Source organism: Panthera leo, chromosome A3 (assembly GCF_018350215.1).
Source record: "Panthera leo isolate Ple1 chromosome A3, P.leo_Ple1_pat1.1, whole genome shotgun sequence".
Classification (NCBI taxonomy): domain Eukaryota; kingdom Metazoa; phylum Chordata; class Mammalia; order Carnivora; family Felidae; genus Panthera; species Panthera leo.
Genome location: NC_056681.1, coordinates 127008710 through 127026518, shown reverse-complemented (window position 1 = coordinate 127026518; position 17809 = coordinate 127008710). Strand labels below are relative to the sequence as shown.

General features: G+C 39.1%; 1 long non-coding RNA gene across 1 annotated transcript; it reads left to right on the top strand.

The window, feature by feature from the left end:
• Window positions 1-2472: 2472 nt before the first annotated feature.
• Window positions 2473-9058, top strand: LOC122216596. Its single transcript, XR_006200984.1, has 2 exons — window positions 2473-2730; window positions 7672-9058. It is a non-coding gene; the product is annotated as an uncharacterized LOC122216596 (long non-coding RNA).
• The last annotated feature ends 8751 nt before the right edge of the window (window positions 9059-17809 follow it).

The window sequence follows — 17809 nt, the reverse complement described above, 5'->3', positions numbered from 1 at the left end:
CTGAGCTTCACCCCACAGTCTCCAAGGTAAAAAACGTGAGCTTGCATTAACTTCTTCAAACTTCTCTCTAACCCAGGAGTTTCCTCAAGCCTCCAGAAGGGACTCAGGAAAGCACGGATTCTGGCAAGAAGTCAGTCAAGCAATGGTCAATTCACATCAAGAGGTGAGATACCTGGACAATGGTAACACCCTACTGGCATACCTCTGCTCCAGGAAAACAGGTAAATAAACAAACAAATAGGTATTCAGGTTTGTTTTTTTGTTGTTGTTGTTGTTTTCTAAAAAGAGAGAGGATATGAAATGAGAAAGATAATCTCAATTTATAATTCACTGCTTATGGTTCAAACCCCTCAGGCTAAGTTGACTGTCACGACTGCTTTCTTAACAAAATCTTGTTTTGCACCTTCCAGAATCAAAATAATCTTATCTTTCATTGCAGAAAAACAGGACACTTTGTTCCAACCAAATCTTTCTTTCTGATGCTTCAGAACATACTCTTTGTAACAGAGGGCCAAATTCCTAATTTTCAATCTCTTATTCCTCTCTTCCTCCCCACCTTGCTCCCTCCCTTCCACAACCCAGTGACCAGTCTCGACCAGATTCTACACAAGTTACAAGGTCTTGGGGATAAATGTATATATAGCTTTTTTTTTTTTTTTAAATCACTATGCCATCATTCATGTTCCTTTCTTCTCTATCTACAACCCTACCTTCAAATATCCACTGAGATGTTTCTTTTGATTCTTCAGAGGCCCTTGCCAATGTTCTCTCCTGGGAAAATAGAAGCTCAGTAACTTGGCAAGAGAGTTTGGCATCACTGAGATCTTCAAGGAATGGAAAGGTAAGGAAAAGAAGGGTAAGACTAATAGGCAACAAGTGACAAATAACAGGTCATATCAGAGTATGGTCAGTAGATTTTCTCAGTTCATTGACTGAAAATCAATGCTATAATGTTAATGGTCTCTCATGCCTCTCATGCCTCTTATGAGAGACTATTAACATCATAGCATGGATTTTTATGAATAAGCATAAATCAGTTAGTAGGATCTTGAAAGGGTGTGTGTGTGTGTGTGTGTGTGTGTGTGTGTGTGTAAATCACACTATTGACACTATAGGGCTTATACCTCTGTGTAGCAACACATTACTGAGGACCCATTCCTGCCTGGGGAATGTTTGAGCAGACTGCTTAGCATGACAAATGCAATCCAAATGTATCATGAAGATAAGAAAAGCTCACAATGGCTGTGTCTAGGAAGGGCCCAGAAGACACTGAAAAACCTGCTTAGTGTTTTCCCCATGGCCCTATCACTGTAGGATCAGACAACAGTGCTCACACCTGCCTGACACTGGGTGATTTGCAAAACGCCCTTCTGCCCAGCAAGGTGGGGGCTGGTCACTCTTTGAATAGTCTGGGTCTGTGATGAGAGGCTGTCCCCAGGAGGCTGATTAATGTCCATGTTTACTTCTCACACCAGCAGTTCTAGTTGATACAACCAGGAAACCAATGACACAAAACACCTACCTGTGAAGAAACTGCAGCCCCTGCTTTGAACCTCCACATTGGGCTCACAGAGAGGGATGGCTGTTACTCCACTGATGTTTGTCTGATTTGGATACATAATGTCCTTCCCATCTGGAGGGGACAAACCCAACAAGAGCTGCCTGCATGTCTTGTACGCTTTGTGGGTCTCCATTCCCCAAAAGCAAATCTTCATTTGCAATTTATTAATTGCTTTAGAACATCAGCAAATGGAGGATTTGATGATGTAACAATAATTATTGAAATGTGCTGTTGGCTAAGCACATTCGGGATCAGATTGCTGTAGATTTGAATCCCACCTCTGGAATTTACCTACAATGAGACGAGGCAAGTCATGTTACCTCTGTAAGCCTCAGTCTCTAATATGCCCAGTACTCTCCCCACTGGAAGTCATGACTATCTGAGGATCGTGTGATTACTTAGAAAAGACAAAGATGTAGGTAGGACATTTCATGTTTGAGGACATTTCATTATCCTTGTGAATTCAAGAGGTTCTACGGGAGAGAAGAATCTCACTGCTCATGTTCAAGACAGTCAATTTTGACCTATATTCATGTAAGCATCAGAAAGAGGCCCTTTCCTAAGTGTACACCATGTAAAGCATAAATGGTTATCTTTTCAATAGCCATGTATTATTTTATGGTATCTGTGTCTCTGACGATCACAGAAGCTTAGAGGTGGAGAATAGTATTGTCCTTGTTTTTGAAAGCGTAAGCTAATCGAGTTGTATTTGTAAAATGGAAAACTAATTCCCTGATGAAAGCCCACAGGATAGGTCCCCCTTAATAGTAGAATGACTAATGTGATAATACACAGATGTGTGTGTCTCAGAGTAACTATCAAACTCTCAGGAGTCAATGGGAAGTAGGAGAGAATTCTAACGTGTCATAATCTCCCCTTACTATTGGAATGGGGACAATGGGCATCTCCTTTACCTGCTTCAGGTATACCTGAAGAGACTTCAGTTAGTAAAACCTGCCTTGCATCTCTGCATTACTCCGTCTGCCCCTCCCCACTGAAGGAGGAATCAACTGTCTGGCAAATCTGGAAATAGGAACAGCCACCAAAGCAAACCTCACCTCATTCTCGTTGGGATATGCCTGTGTCTGGTCTCCGCTCCACCATGGGTTACAGGACTTTCCCCCTGAGAAGGAGACCTGCTATTTCAGAGAGACAACTTTACTAGACAGGTAACTCTATCTATTTTAGGGCTCAGTAGTATCAAACTATCACTGCTAAATGTGTAAGCCATTTTCTCACAGCCAACAGTTTTGAAGCTGGCATTTTGATCTCTATTTGTCTGCCTTGTCTATCTCTCAATCGATACAGAACTTGGGTGGGGACAAGAGGGACACTATTTTTTTAAATTGCCATAAAATCCAGCAAATATCATTCTATTCTGATTTAATATTAAAACTTTGTAAAGTTAATATGCGTCAATACTTTTTTCATCTATTGGAGGGGGATGGTAAAATGACCTTATGTACAGTTATAGGATAAATTATAAAAACCCATACCATGCATTCTCAACAGGAGTGATATTACCTGCCTTCGGCATACATCACTCACGAATTTCACTGGTCACCTTGACTAGCAGCAGGGAACTGGTCATTGTAGCCTTGTTCTAGCTGGGAGGCTGCCCAAGGAAGGAAGTTATAGAGTTATGGGCAAAAGTTTCTTCCAGAAGTGGTTCAGAGAATTCCCAGTAATCACAAACAAAGTCCAAACCCTTTTAAGAGGCAGGAGTTGGTCTAATCTGAGGAAGCGGGAGTTTCAGCAGTGTGGTACAAAGGTAAGAGACAGGGCAAGACCAAGATTATGTTCAAGAAAGCTTTCCAAATGTCGAAAGGGAAATTTGAAGTGATGATGATACTGCCATCTGTGGGGAACACGTAGTGACCACACATCTCATCTAACCCAATCTTAGGAGCTCTTTAATCTTTGCCATATTCATGACAAGGACATGCCCAAGCTGACAGGGGTTCCCTGATCAGCTGAGCCTCAGGTGCTAAGCCTGATGAGTGGTGCTAGGCCATTGAGCTGTGGGGTGGTTTCTTATGCAACCATAGCTGATGTAGAAGTGTGTAAGTGATGAGAGTTACTAGTCTAACATTATAGAACTTGTGAGTAGCTGAGTCGAGATTCACAAGATGTTAACACTTCAAAGCCAGTTCATATAAGTTCTATATCCAGACACCGGACTAGTTAGGATGAAATGCATGTTTTGCCCTTGAAGTTTAGCTGGGATACAATACAGAGGTCTCACATGGACTCCAGAAATCCAGAAAAACCAAAACTTGGATTCTCAAGGGATTAACACTGTAATGTTAACATTAACACTGTAAGCTCAGTAAGGACAGAAATGTATCTGCCCTATTCTTTGTTTTATCCTCAGCACCTAGTATAGTGTCTGCATAGATTAAGTGTCCAGTTGAATGAATTAATGAATGAATGACATCATTCACTATATAATTTCAAGTTAGTCCATCGGATATTCTTTCCTGCTTTGTCAAATATTAGTTGGCCATACATTTGTGGGTCCATTTCTGGGTTCTCTATTCTGTTCCATTGATCTGAGTGTCTGTTCTTGTGCCAGTACCATACTGTCTTGATGATTACAGCTTTGTAGTATAGCTGGAAGTCTGGGATTGTGATGCCTCCTGCTTTGGTTTTCTTTTTCAAGATCGCTTTGGCTATTCGGGGTCTTTTCTGGTTCCATACCAATTTTAGGATTATTTGTTCTAGCTCTGTGAAGAATGCTGCTATTATTTTGATAGGGATTGCACTGAATATGTAGATTGCTTTGGGTAGTATTGACATTTCAACAATATTTGTTCTTCCTATCCAGGAGCATGGAACCATTTTCCATTTTTTTGTGTCTTCTTCAATTTCTTTCATAAGCTTTCTATAGTTTTCAGTGTGTAGATTTTTCACCTCTTTGGTTAGATTTATTCCTAGGTATTTTGTGGTTTTTGGTGCAACTGTAAATGGGATCAATTCCTTGTTTTCTCTTTCAGTTGCTTCATTGTTGGTGTATAGGAAAGTAACCAATTTCTGTGCATTGATTTTATATCCTGCAACTTTGCTGAATTCATGAATCAATTCCAGCAGCTTTTTGGTGGAATCTTTTGGGTTTTCCATATAGACTATCATGTCATCTGTGAAGAGTGAAAGTTTGATGTCCTCCTGGCTGATTTGGATGCCTTTTATTTCTTTGCATTGTCTGATTGCAGAGGCTAAGGCTTCCAATACTATGTTGAATAACAGTGGCAAGAGTGGACATCCCTGTCTTGTTCCTGACCTTAGGGGGAAAGCTGTCTGTTTTTCCCCATTGAGGATGATATTAGCACTGGGTTGTTCATATACAGCTTTTATGTTCTCAAGGTATGCTCCTTCTATCCCTACTTTCTTGAGGGTTTTTATCAAGAAAGGATGCTGTATTTTGTCGAATGCTTTCTCTGCATCTATTGAGAGGATCATATGGTTCTTGTCCTTTCTTTTATTGATGTGATGAATCACGTTAATTGTTTTGCAGATATTGAACCAGCCCTGCATCCCAGGTATAAATCCCACTTGGTCATGGTGAATAATTTTTTTAATGTATTGTTGGAGCTGGTTAGTATCTTGTTGAGGATTTTTGCATCCATGTTCATCAGGGAAATTGGTCTATACTTCTCCTTTGTAGTGGGCTCTCTGGTTTTGGAATCAAGGTAATGCTGGCTTCATAGCAAGAGTTTGGAAGTTTTCCTTCCATTTCTATTTTTTGGAAGAGCTTCAAGAAAATAGGTGTTAACTCTTCCTTAAATGTTTGGTAGAATGCCCCTGGAAAGCTACCTGGCCCTGGACTCTTGTTTTTTGGCAGATTTTTGATTACTAATTTGATTTCCTTACTGGTTATGGGTCTGTTCAGAGTTTCTTTTTCTTCCCGTTTCAGTTTTGGTAGTGTATATGTTTCTAGGAATTTGTCCATTTCTTCCAGATTGCCCATTTTATTGGCATATAATTGCTCATAATATTCTCTTATTATTGTTTTTATTTCTGCTGTGTTGGTTGTGATCTCTCTTCTTTCATTCTTAATTTTTTTTACTTTGGTCCTTTACTTTTTCTTTTTGATCAAACTGGCTAGTGGTTTATCAATTTTGTTAATTCTTTCAAAGAACCAGCTTCTGGTTTCATTGATCTGTTCTACTGTTTTGTTTTGTTTTGGGTTTTTGTTTTTGTTTTTGTTTTTTTTTTTTTGGTTTTTATAGCATTAATTTCTGCTCTAATCTTTATTATTTCCTGTCTTCTGCTGGTTTTGGGTTTTAATTGCTGTTCTTTTTCCAGCTCCTTAAGGCATAAGGTTAGTTTGGTCACTCAGTGAAAGGTGATAAGACCATTAAATTCAGGTACAATTTAATGAGAATTACAAATATTATCAGATTATTAAATGCTAAGACATTTCTCAAGAACCCTTCAGAAAAAATTAATCATTTGTAACATCAGGTCCTCACTTTGGTGAAGTCCTTGGAAATGAAATTGCTCTTTCCCAGCAGACTGCTCTATAAATGCCAAGCTTACTGCCTGAATTCATTCTAGGTTATGCTGCCTGAAGATGATGAGATTGCTATGTTGGACTTCTTTGGAACAGATGGGAGGGTTGCTTCAAATAGTGTTTTCTTTTCCAATCTTTCATCAAACATTCTCTTGTCCCTATTTTTATACTGAGATCTAATTAGCATTTTATCTTTGATTTCAATTTCACAAAAGACATGAGAAAGGCCTTAACAAAGATTAAGTGAAATTGTGATTTATTTTTATGTTTTGTATTTCCTTTTTATGTGCTCCATTCCCTGCTGCCCCTGACAAGTTCTAAGAGTTGAAATAACTCTATGGTGGGTTTTGCAGCTAAGTAACTCTTTGATCTTAGGCCAGTCATTCAACATACCTGGGCTTCAACTTGCTAAATTTCTAATTTGAATAATAAAAATGCTGTGTGGAATTAAATTTGAGGTCCTTTTCTTCTCTGAAGGATTTATGATTCCATGTGTGAGGGGCCACTAGGTAGAATGAATTACTGTGCTGTGAATCAACCTTGCCTTGAGGTTGAATGATCATAATTGGATTATCATTGAAGAAACGTCATGAATCAGGCACTGCTCTGGAAAGGCAGCAAGATAGACACACAGTGAGGATTCATATGGATTTGGAGGAATATCTAAGAAAGAACAAGGGGTCCAAATATTGCTATTTCTCTTGAGTCAGAAAGCAGCCTGATAGCATTTCGAGACTGGCATGTTCTAAAAGGTCCCAGAGAGCTAAGCTCTTTCAGTTTGCTTAGAACAAAGGTAAACTCAGAGTATCTTCACAAATGTGGATTCTTTGTAAGGACATGAAGAGAGAGGGGAAAAAAAGATATTCTTTAAGCAGTGATATAGCCATGCCCCAAAGGCAACCAGAATGTCACGATATATTCGTAACTCTGGCATCATGGTCTCCAATGATCTGCAAGTTTAGACAGAGTGCAGAGAGAAAATATATTAGAGCATCTATTTATGTTTTTTAGCTTACTATTTATCTTTTTAAACTTTGAATGGTTTTCTGATAACACATATCATAAATAAGGATAGACATCTAAGTCATATACACATAAAAATATATTATTAACTGTATGTGGCAGAGAGACTCATGCTTGCCAAATAGCTACCTTACATTTCCCAGCCCTGTGTAATTAAATGGATTTATCTGGAAACTCTTGGAAAACAAAATTTGAGCAGAAGTGACATGTGTCATTTCCCTGTTGAAGCCATGTAAACCTCACCATAATTCTCCAGTCTCCCTTGCCTCTGGCTGTAACTGAGGAGTCTGCATGTTCTAGATGCGTGTAACTATAAAGTGGTGCATCCATCTATCAGCCTGGGTCTCTGAGTAACTACATACAGCGGAGCTCCCACTGGCACTGGAGAAGAAATGTATATAAGAAATAAAATACTGTTAGTTTAAGCTACTGAGATATTGGAGTTATTTGTTACTGCAGAAAAGCATAACTTTTCCTGACTAATAAAGGATGCCTACTCCCATTTTGGGGGGGGGGATAGAGTGAAAAATTTATATAATTTGTTTACTTTTGTTTTTGCTAACACTGTCTTTAGGTTTCCCAAGTGATGCAACCTGACGAGTTCTCCAATCTGTAGATGCCACTCATCCTTACTGCAATTAACTGCGGTCGAGGTACCAGGCTCATGAAATGAGAAAAGTCCTTTTTGTGATCACTTCGGCCATTAGGGGGAGGGACTTTTGGGAAGGGACATGTTACTTCAGGAATTTTCAACTGAACACGATTCATCAGTTTCACACAGAGACATCAAGTCCAGGAAGAGAAGCTAACAAATAATCTTGCACTCAAGGACCTTATCTTTGTCAACTCTGTGGTCCAATTTCTCATAGATCTTAATCAGCAGAAGGCCTTTAATAAGTGATTTGTGAATGAATGGAAAGTCTGGATGAAGAAATATAAGCTGGAATCAGTGGCTTTCGCAAGAGGAAGGTGGCAGTGTATTAAGTACGAGGGAACTGTCTTTGGCAGAAGGCCAAACCTTTGGGAGTGAGGTCTTCTTAATGAAAAATTCTGCAAACCTGTTTCAATTCACACATTCATTCAACAAATAGTTATTGGGTGCCCTTTAATGTTCTCAGGTCACCTTCCCAAAATAACTGCAATGAAAATGTTTTCCACTTTTTCCTCTTCATCTAGAAAGATCTATTTTAAACGGTGGGATTGTGGATTTGAGCACTGCTTTTTGAACACAGTCACGAATCCAGGCATTTGGTCCAGGCAGTGCCAGGAGGAGAATGGGTAATGATTTTAACAGAGCCTGCTGCAAACGCCTACTCGTTCTTCCACAAGCAACTAATCTTAGGTCTCAGCAATGCAATATCCCAGTGAATAGAGGGATGAAATGGACTAAGAGGTGAAATGCTGCCAACAACAGAAGCCAGAAGTACCTCACTCTTCAAGGATCTCTCACTGGTGTCAGCTTGGGTCAGAATGGTGCTGCAGTGGGCTGGTGCTGGGTGCTACTCTGACCTCTTTGCCGGGGACCAGGATGAGAGCTGGTGCTGATAGCTCTTAACGTAATGCCTGGGCAATTTCCTTTTGAATAGAAAAGGAAATGGGTGAAAATGCTCTCATATGTGCTTTTAGTAATGATGTGCAGAGAATTTCAAACAAGACTGTAAAGGTTTAACTTTAATAATTCATCAATCAAGACACCAACTACATGCTTGGCAGTAGGTAAAGACCCAAGCGAAATCAACACAGGACCCTGTCTTTAAAAGCTTTATATTTTTACTGATGGTTACCAAAGAAAATGATCAATGGATAAAAAGAATCCAGAACAGAAAAATGGTATCAGTATTGATGAGCAGAAGAGTATAGCAGACAGGAAGGCAGACTGTGGAGGAAAGTGGCTGAGTAGCCTGGGTTCAAATCTCAGCTCCAGCACTTAATAACAAAATAGACCGAGGCAGTTTATTTAACCTTTGTGCAATTTTCTCATTTAAACTATGAGAATAATATGAGTACTTCAAATTAGAACAGATGAAGTGTTTAGAAATGTGAGTAGCATGTGGTTAGGAATGACTGTTAGCTATTATTAGGGCAATTGAGATGTAGAGGGATATTATTTTGGTTGATTATTTTTTCTCATCAAATAGTCTTCCTGTATCATTATCTTCTTGTTAGAATTTGGTTAATCTGAGGAACTTTACTGAGTTAACATAATCTGTTATGGTACATCAAGACCACTGGTCTGGAATTCTGGCAGCAGGGATTCACTATCTCCATGGCCTCCAGATAGATGAAGGGTTGTCCCAATGCTTAGCTCTCTCCTGGGATCACAAATTGTTCTTTTGAGAAAGAAAGAAAGAAAGAAAGAAAGAAAGAAAGAAAGAAAGAAAGAAAAAAGGGAAAGGGTTTCTTTAATGAAACGCTAAAACCTTCATTATGCACCTCCTTCTATCCTCTTCAACCAAAATTGCCTCTCTTCTCTCCACTGATCTAAATTCTGTATGTCTCAGAATCCAGGGGTCTATGCAGGATCTATATTTAGGGATGAGGTGGAAAAAAGGAGTGAATTTTTGAGTTATGAATTATCTCAGTGAATCTCTATATGCCCCAAACCCTTCTGAGAGTTTTAGTTAGAAGTGAAAATCTGGTCCATTCAGAGCATACAGCCTCTCTATGTCCCGAAGATTCTTTCTGATGATAGATTTATCACTGGTTCAGCTTCTTCATTGGCCAGATCAGCCTCAAGAGGAATTGTTAATGAAGGCTGTCAGTGTCCCTGAGCTAGCCCTGCCTATCACCTACTTCTTTGTGTTAGGGCTTTTGATTATTCACCAACTTATGTGACCAAGGCTTGCTCACCTGACGCAGTTCACTCATACTGATGATGGCCACCACATCCCAGTGTCTATTGTCTTATTTGTTAGCATCATTGGTCAGGATGACTCCATCCTTCATGTAAACCCTTCATAGTAAACCAGTGCACTGTCTCCTCTATTTGACCTGCTGCTTGAAGGTCAGTGGAATAATCTCTCTTTAGATTTCTCTGACTTCATTTAACAACTCATCTGATAAGGTTGGGACAATCTCCCCTTTGGTTAACTCGAAGCCAATTGATTGGGGACCTTAATTACATCTTCAAAATCCCTTGAACTTTGCCATGTAAAGTACGCTACTGATGGGAGTGATAAACCTTCATACTCACACATCCTGCCCATATTCAAAGGGAAAGGATTATACAGGGCAGGAATCTTGGGGGCCATTTGAGATTTCTGCTTACAACAGTTTGGAAAGATCTTTAAACAAGTATGAAGATCCAGCACATTTTTCCATTTCATTCTCATGAATACTTTTTTTCAGTTTTTCACTTAACCATGCAAATTATAGTAGGCCTGGCATGTGGACTAAATTAAAGCCTAGTTTGCACTGTTGCCAACCACAGCCATAAAATGGAGTCTAGTCTGGGACGCAGGAGATTTATGTTTTAGTCACATCCCTACACGCTGAGATGCAGAGTATTCTCAGGGGATAGGCTGTATCTCACTGAATTTCCATTTCTTCCTACTTGTTGGACACACTATTACCAGTTATTCTTCCAGCTCTTAGGTTCTTTGGTTTAATAATCTCTATGTCCTGAGGTATAACTGTTTGATGACAAATCCATGATGAAAAGTAGAGTAAGTGGGAGAGGGTAAGATGAGCCAAAGACCATCAAAGATAAGAGAAACAAATAGAAGATGAAAAGCCTGGAGTCAACTCCTCAGCATTGTCCAGAAAAGGCAGGTTCTGCTTAGGCTTTAGGAACCTGGGTCCTCCCCAGAAAGGTCTTGTGAACATCTCAGGAAGCCAGGGGAATATATAGGTACTCCCAGGCCACAGACTTGCCCTTTAAGCCTGAAGCCAAAACAACATTTTTCCTGCTAGTATCTGAACTGAGAATGTGAATGTTAGCTTTGCCATTTTCATGGTTAAATGGTTTTATGCTGGGAACTTTGAAGCTAGAGGTTTGCATAAATCAAATTTAAAGACAGATTAGATATCCCCAACTCCCATATGTACAAACCTCAATCTTCAATTTTCAAAGGGCAGTAAAATTTCTTAATCAGCCCACATATCTCCATGATTGGAACAGTTCCCACAAATATGACAGCAAGAGTTTTCTATCAAAGCTGAATCTGTCTGGGGGACGATCAGTTTGCAGGCTTTCCTTCAAGTGTGGCCAAGCTTCAGTTAGGATAAATGGCAGGGGTTGGCCCTGGGGTGGGTGGCCGTGTGATACAAGGGTAATTGGATATGGCTGCTCCAAGCCTGAGATGGATTTAACAGACTAAGAGCTCTGGAGGCAGCAAACCTGACTCAGAAGTTGGCTGTGACTTTATGAGCCCTGGGACTTATTAACTGACCAGTTTTTCCCTCTATAAAACAAGGAATAATTATAACTACAAATCGCATGGCCTTACAGTCATGGGGTCACTATTGCCCAAGGCTGACCCTCAGCCCTGCATGTTCTAATTACTCATTAGGGTTGCCATGTTCTTGAATAACCACTGAGGTCAATAAAGTAAAAGTTAATAATCACTGAAGCCAGTCTGTGATGTGGCAAGCACTGTCTTAAGCACTTTGTATATGTTTTCTTTTATACATAACCACATGTTATAGACTGAATTGTGTCTTCCCCCAAATTCGTATGCTGCAGCTTTAATTCCCAATGTGAATATTTAGAGACAGAGCCTTTAAGAAGGCAAATAAAGTTATAGGAGGTCACGAGGTGGGTCCCTGATCCAGGAGTACTAGTGTCCTTATAAGAGGAAGAGACACCAGGAACATGCACACATAGAGGAAAGGCCATGTGAAAACATGGTAAAACACAACCATCTATAAGCCTGGAAGAGAGCTCTCAGCAGAAACCACCTGCCAATACCTTGATCTTGGACTTCCAGCTCCAGAACTATGAGGAAATCATTTCTGTTGTTTAAGCCCCTCAGTGTGTTGTGCTTTGCTGTGGCACCCCTTATCTAACTAACACAACCTTCTAATATAGGTGACATTTCTATTTTACAGAATTGATTGGGGCTTAGACAGGTGAAGTTAATGGTTTCTCATAACACAACTCATGGCCACTTTACGAATGTATACAGGTAGAGGCAAGACACATGCCTCTTTTTGTACACGGAAACCACACACTGCATACCTCCTTCAACTTTCAGCCCAGCGTCTGGAACATAGAAATAATTTCATCAACAAGAAATGAAGTATTCCTGATTCAACTTTTTGATCAAATTCCTCTACACTTAGGTTTATGTGGTTGGCAGCCAGCTCCTGGTAGCTTCACAAAGAACATGTGTGAAGAAATTCCCATTAACGTTGTCTAGATTTTGTTCAGAAAAGTTCTTTCTGTATATTCTGTTTATTTTTATTTTATTATTTTTTTAATGTTTATTTATTTTTGGAGGGAGAGAGACCGTGAGCAGGGGAAGGGGCAGAGAGAGAGGGAGACATAGAATCTGAAGCAGGCTCTAGGCTCCGAGCTGTCAGCACAGAGCCCGACATGGGGCTCGGGCCCACAAGCCGCAAGATCATGACCTGAGCTGAAGTCGGATGCCTAACCGACTGAGCCAACCAGGTGCCCCTCTGTATATTCTGTTTAAATCAACACTTGGCTTAATAGTTTTCCAAAGACTTTTTTTTATATAAGCAAAACAAGGAGGATGTTCCAAAACTTTCTAAGAAAAAAATCCTCTGGATTCAGGGTCTGCTTTTCTCTTCTTTGCAAAGGACAGACATTACAAAGGGGTAAGGAACTGAAGGACGTGTTTGTCCCTTCCTCCCCCATTATAGGGGCAATCAAATACATGACCACAGGGTGTACTAAGGCCTAAAACAATTGATAGCACTTGGGCACTAATCACTTTATATTTTCATGTCACTCTGCTGTACCAGAGACAGTTGTATCCATCCTTAGGTTTCAGGCAAAAGTTATAGAGGTCTAGGAATGCTTAACTTACCCTAGCAGTCTCTCCTCCCTTAGTTTTCTACCATATCATACAAAAGAAGATTCTGCTTATTGAAAGATTTCCTCACATTTGAGAAAAGCATTTTAAATAAGCTCTGGTTTGGGGTTTCTAACAGGTTTCCCTGTTTATGCTGCAAACAATTTTGAGAAAAATCCTTTAGACTTAATATCAAGTTGCCCTTCATTGCCTTGTTGATTTTGTTTTTTTTTTTTCTTTTTAGAGGGAATGGTTAGCATTCAACACATGGATCTCTAAAGAAACTTTGTAGGGGCACCTGGGTGGCTCAGTTGGTTAAGCATCCGACTTCAGCTCAGGTCATGATCTCATGGTTCACAAGTTCAAGCCCCATATCGTGCTCTGTGTTGACAGCTCAGAGCCTGAAGCCTGCTTTGGATTCTGTTTCTCTCTCTCTCTGCCCCTCCTCTGCTCATGTGCTCTCTGTCTCTCTCTCTTAAAAATAAATAAATATTTTAAAAAATGAATTAAAAAAAAACAACTTTGTGCAATCATGGCCAGGACTTAACTTCTTTTGCTTGATTGGGGAAAGAAAATGCAGAAAAGTTCACTGTTGGGAGGCCATGTGTTCCAAACACTTTGAGATGACTTAAGAGTTCCCCCTTCAAAAGTCTATCTTTAAATCACGATGGGAAAACCATTTATCAGAAATACCAATGTGCTATATGCTCAGGCTTGAGTTCCTAGAAAAATTGGAACAATAAATCATCTTTTTTTTTCCTATAGAGTCTATCAAAACTCCCATATAAATCATGCCATGTTTAAAAATTATATGTGTAATGAGGTATTCTGAAAATGGCAGTTCAAACTCAGATCTCTTAGTTATAAAGCTAAAACACCACTAACACAACCAAGTGAGATATCTGTTCATTGTATCTTCCTTAAAATGTCACAATCTGATACATGCAGAATAAAAGGATCATTTTAAAAGGTGTATCACGTATAATTAATAATCAAAATATGTTAGAATAAGGATATAATTGAGTAATCTGCTCATTCTGTACCCTTTTCATACATGAGCAACCCAAGACTCTGAAAATTTAAGTAAGATGCTCAAGGTCGCACAACTAATCTGTGGGGGAATGATGCTCTAGTCCAGCTTCCTTGTTGCTGTAGTCCAGCTTCTTTATGCCTTTGGGTATCAGAGGTTTGGAGGGTCATAAATTCTCACTCCTTGTGACACCGAGTGCCCTGATATATAGCTTACTGATCTCTCTGGACATATCTTAGCCAAGCAAACCTAACCAATATGCTATATTTGACAAAAACACAGAAAGCATAAGAGATAAAACTATTTTTTCTACACAGTGTCTATAATACTGAAGATAGTTAAATCATAATAACTAGGGAGGCAGGAAAATTGTACGTGGTTTGCTTTGATCATTTCCATGGTCTGTGTTGTAACATTTTAGGACAGTTCAAATGTAATAACAGCTGAAATAAAAATGCATTAATATGAAACCATTAACAATAATCCTGAAAATCTGGATTGTAAATATTAACTATAATTTTACTATGTTCAGAATTTTTCCCAAGGAAATGTAAGGGTCTAAAGATGAATAAGAAATAGTTCTTCCCATTGAGGAATGTCTGACCGAGGACATAAAAGAAATCTATAGAGAACTAAAATCAAACAGGAAAGGATACAGGCCATAGACTAGATGCGAGTTCAAGGTGATGGAAACATCAGAGAAGAATGTTATCAACATCGATTTACCTTATTCATGGCAAAACTACTCAATTTTCCAAAGAGCTTTTCAAGTGACTGATTTTGAAACTTTTTATTCTCCAAGCAACATATCCCCAGCTGGAGCAACACAATAAAAATAATTGATAACAGCTTTTCGGCACTGCAGTAAGAGTCCTGTATCATAAACTTACTTAATCCTCACAACTCTATGAGGTATGTGTTCCTAATAACCCCATTTTTAAAGAGGAGGAAATTGTGGCTTAGTGTAGTTTAGTAAATTGCCCAAATTTGCACAGTTATTAAGTAGGGAACAAAGATTTGAACTTAGGCAGTATGAATCCTACACCCACAGTCTAAGCCCCCCACTGTACACACCAGTACTAACAGTCACAAAAGATTTGAATAACTCGGTTGACTTTCTATATGTTGTTATTAAAAAACACAATAGTTGAAAATTAGTGGCAGCTCTCATGAATAATGGCCTTTGTTTTGGACAACTTGATTTGTAGACCGCTTTTCTAGCATAACTATGGTAGCAATTATTGACTATTTGATGTTCTATGAATGTATAATAATAAAAATGTAAAATATGCATATAAGAACTGATTTTGTTCCTATTATCTGGTTTAAAATAGATGAACATATGTCTGGATCATTCAAAAGTGATAGCCTATCACTAAGAAATGTATTTCAAATAAAGATAAAGCATTTTCTGATACTTTTACCTCATGGGAGAAATTTCTATTGACCCTGCACTCCTTCGTAGTCTGAAGATATAAGTTCCAAATGAGTAACATCAGCTGAGGGTCTTTATTTGAGCTTCTGAAGCTCAAAATGATATGATCAAAAATGTCTCCAAGTATTGCCAAATGTTATGATTCCTGTTCATAGACAAAAGTCAAAGGAAAATCCATAAAACTGAGTAAATAATCTCATGTTGTTACTGACAGCTTTCTCCACACTGAGCTATTTAGGTATTAAGTGTAACAACGGAGAGTCATAGAAATATAGAGATTCTGTGTCTTCGGTTACATTGTGACCTAGAGAACAATGACCCTACTCATACTTACAAACATACATATTTATTGGGCAAGAATTGGCCTGCAGTTATACTGCTATAATCTCTACTTTACATATGAGATTACTGAGGCAAAGAGAGGTGATGTGACATGTGCCAGACCACTCAAGTGTGCGTTCGTGTGTGTGCCCGTGTGTGTGTGTGTGTGTGTGCATGTGCATGAGTTGCACAGTGAGGAGAACGGAGGAGAAGGCAGAATGCAATATCTGGATTTCTAACGAAATGTTTGTTTTTCCTTTTTTTAAATTTATTTCCTTGGAGACACACATATTTATGGTCCACAATGTTGCAGCTGTAAAATATGGCCTAGTCTGCTCCTCTCGTTGAAAGATGAGTTAATACAATGGGACATACAAAATCTGAATGAAACATCTCCATGACAAGGTCACAGTGATATATACAAGTTAATTACAGCTGAGCCATCAGATAAATGCTACTGTCTCCTAAGTTTCTGTAAGATCCCCCTAAGAACTAGATTTCTCTTTAGCAGGACTGCCTTCACTCTCCCATGATGACTGGACCCTTGAGGTCCTCTGACAAAGAGAGGTGTACCTATATTGCAACGCTTCTCAACAGCTGGACTATGGACATTTTGGACTGGGTAACTGTTCGTGGTGGGAGACTTTATTGCACATTGAAGGAGATTTAACCATTATCTGGCCAGTTTTCACCAGATGTCAGTTGTGATGATCAAAAATGTCCCCAGGTATTGCCAAATGTTCCCAGGCATGATGGGGTAGGGGGAATCAGCCATGTTGAAAACCTACTTCACCACAATACGATTTTAAAAGTTGAGCTATGGTTCCCATTAATAGTCATAGCTATGTAACCTCAGGCTGGATTACCATTGGCTGAATCATACTTTCAATCTAATATCTATAGAGCATTGAACAGGTATTAGATATGGTGTACATTCATATGTTGTGTCTTGCCCTTGAAGAACATTTTACATAAGTACATAAACTTCATCACCAATAATGAATGTTGTTTTTACAAGTTTGTAATCTACATGAATGTAGGTAATTTTTTCACCGCATTAAGTCTTAATTTTTACTCTATATTACAAGGATTTTTTTCATGTTTTGATGTGGCCTATATAACCTTTATTTTATGAGCCATCTCATGATACTCCATTAGACAATGATTAACATCTGCTCTATTTTAAAATATCGATCATGGTTCCAATCATTCACTATCGTAAGTAATACCTCAATGAACACATTCATATTCATGTCTCTTTGAGAATAGTCCCAGAGCTAATTAGTAGGCCAAAGTGTGAAGATATTTAATAATATGTGATGCAGAGTACTGTGAGGTTTCTAAGGAATATAAAAGCTCTGAGTTCAACATAAGCATCACATGGAAACACTGGTTTTCCTGCACCTTCTAAAGCACTGTTAATAACCATGTTGAGTACTTACTATGACAGTGCCCTGTTTAAGTACTTTTAATGTGTTGCTCATTGATACTCATCCTAATCAGATATAGTGGGTATTGTTATTAGCCCTACTTTACAGAAAAGAAAACTTAGCAAGCAGAAGGTTAACTATCTTGCTCGAGTTCACACAGCTAGCTTGTGGCAGAACTGAGATTTAAACCCAGTCTGGTTCTAAAACCTTTGATCTCAGGGGTGCCTGGGTGGCTCAGTAGGCTGAGTGTCCAACTTCGGGTCAGGTCATGATCTCAGCATTTCGGATTTCGAGTCCCACGTTGGGCTCTGTGCTGACAGCTCAGAGCCTAAAGCCTGCTTGGTATTCTGTGTCTTCCTCTTTCTTTGCCCCTTCCCTGCTCGTGCTGTGTCTCCCTCTCTCTCAAACTAAATAAACCTTGAAAAAAATTTAAAACCTTTGGTCTTAAATGTTCTGCTATAGAAAGATCCCCACACTGCTCTCTACATTTTGCTCACAGGAAGACTATGCAGACAGGA